The sequence below is a fragment of the Panthera pardus genome, unplaced genomic scaffold (genome assembly GCF_024362965.1).
Source record: "Panthera pardus isolate Hobbes unplaced genomic scaffold, ASM2436296v1 HiC_scaffold_1, whole genome shotgun sequence".
NCBI lineage: Eukaryota > Metazoa > Chordata > Mammalia > Carnivora > Felidae > Panthera > Panthera pardus.
Window position 1 is genome coordinate 7,891,037 of NW_026526654.1, and position 2,782 is coordinate 7,893,818.

Below are 2,782 nucleotides of genomic sequence, written 5' to 3' on the forward strand. Positions count from 1 at the left end.
GCTTTCCTTGACATCTAGGCCAGTTCTTCACCCATGTCACCATATTTTCTCCTGTTCTTCCCACGCCCAGTACCTTCTCCACAACTGAACAGCTTCAGCACGTCTGACCCGCTGTGTCTGGGTCTGAAACCCAATATCCTAACCACTAGGCTATTCTTCCACTTTGGCTGTGGTTTTGTAGCCTTTCAATGACTCTCTCTCAATAAGTGCTCCACCCATTTCTTGCAATAGAAGGGTGATATGCCGGCTCGGGGTCCCTTCTGCATTTCCTTAGGCGTTTCTGACAGCTACACAGGCCTTCCCGTGAATCAGGTTACTTCTAGAGGCGCCATCGGACACATCTGGCCCATGGTTTTACAATTTCACTCTCAAGTTCTTTCAAAACTGTTGGATGGATGGCATCCCATTTTGATGATTTATTTAAACGGTTTGTCAGGTCAACCACATTCTGTACGCATAGGATTCAAAACATAAATGCCTGCTGTCGGTGTAATTTTTCATGTCAACTTATGCACCAACAGAAAATGACCTTTATTCCAGAAAGATGCAATTTCTTTACAAATAGTGACTCGCAATGCCCCGGTGAAGCAATCATCAGGTTCCGATAAAAAAAAAAAAAATGATAATAATACAAATGTTAAGTTTCAAATGAAGAGCAAAAACGTACGGAGGCCTTCATCATTTCTTAGTTACGATCCTACCTGGGATTTAAGATTATTCACATAAGCTCTTGTCATTAGATGAATTCGAGCAAAAAATACATTTCTGAAGAGGAGTCATAACTTGGAAGTACCGTATGAAAAAAGAAAATAAGCAAGCTTCCATTTCACTCTTTGCACAACTACTGGAGAGATTCTTTCTTACCTGTGTAGGCTATACTCACCCCGAATCTTACTACGCACAAGAAGGATTCTATGCCCGGAACTGGCCTTTCTATGGTGAATTCAGAGACAGCGAACCACATTTAAGGTCTGCTTAATTTGATCAAAATTCCCAAAGTCTAACATTATTAGAAAGTTAAAATGTTTACCTTCAGATTCTCCACACGTTGTTTTCAAAAGTCAAACAAGTAACTTTTGAAAAAGCCCATAATGAAAAAAATATTCTTCCCCTTAGTTTGGGGGGCTCATGGTACCATTGCTATTTTTGAAGTTGTACATGCCTGTCTGTGCACATATGCACCAAATACAAGATCTATAAGCAACTCCCAAACTGAAGTCTAGAAGAAACATCTGTGATAAAATGACTATTCCCTTCTGTGATTTCAACTGTGTGTTTATACTCCTTGGGTATTAGACAAGACTCTAAAGGACTAATTCCCCGTGGGAGCACCTGAGGGAAAGAGTTGGTTTATGTCATAGACTGGATTAAAGAGAAAAAAGTAGGTTCAACTAGCAACCCGACCCAGCAAAGTCTGGATCAGCCACTGGCCTTAGGACATGGCAATCACTTATCTCCACTCTATGATATGAGGTTTGGAATTTCTTATCAACATGAAATAGGAATATGATAACTAGTCAAAAAAAGAAGTATGCTTTTAAGATTAGAGAATCGGCCTCTGATTGTCAAAGGTGCAGACGTGCTCCAAGAAAGATGGTGCCATTACTAGGATTACTCAGGCTTTAAGCCCAGGTCAATGTGCTCAACTAGACCAGTAGATGAAGACGCCAGGTTTCATCAAATGGTGAGATCAGATTCATCTTACTGGGGAAGCACAGTGACGAATCAGCTTCAGACAATGTAAAAAATGCTGAAGGTGTAAGAGCTGTGCAATCACTGAGTTCCTAGAACAAGTTGATGTGAATTCCAAGAAATTCATATCCTGGGTGTTAAGGACCAGACATGAATGGCCGAGATAATGACAGCGTCAAGGTCAAAGTAAAATCAGTTTCAGGATAGGAGAATGGTTTAGGGAGGTGGGGCATGCAGAAAAGAGGCTCCAGAACAGCCGTTGTAGGACCGGAGGAACCCAGTGACGAGGAAGCAGGATGTAAGATCTATGCCACTGTCAGATCTAGAAGCACTGCCAACCCAAATCTTCCGCAGCCTGGGAGTCAGAATGTCTCTGCAAAATGTGCACCTGAGGAAAAAGCGAAGTAAAGACAAGAACAGGAAAATTATGAGAACCTAACAACACCAACAAAGCACCTCCCGTTTCTGGAACCCTAAGAAGGTGCTAGAGGCCACGCTCTATTCTCTTCTTTGTGTATTCTGTCTTTTTTAAAAAATGTTCATTTATTTATTTTGAGACAGAATGAGCTTGTGCAAGTGTACAGGGAAGGGCAGAAAGAGAGAGAGAGACCCAAGCAGGCTCTGCCCTGACATCAATCTCACAAACAATGAGATCACGACCTGAGCCAAAACCAAGAGCCGGACACACTCAACCAACTGAGCCACCCAGGCGCCCAGGCGCATTCTGTCTTTTAACGTTAACAAGAGTCCTACAATGTGAGTACTATTCTCTGCATTTCACAAATGAGGAAACAGACTTTGCAAAGGTTAATGAACAAGGTCACAGAGTTTGTGACTAGACAACCTTATTCATGGCTAAATCCTACTCTGTAACTTGATCTACTTTTTCAAATTCACTTGATCTTTCTTTTCTGTTGTTTATTCCTGTTGAAGTTCCTTTTTCAAAGCAGTGATCTTACCTCGTTTAACAGAGAGGATGAGGGATAAACCTTGCCCAGTGTTGGACAGGGTGGTTTATGTAACCCTGGTTATAAGGCTAGGGACATCCCTCCAGAGTACTTGGCGGGCACACCCTCCCATCCCAGCCCTA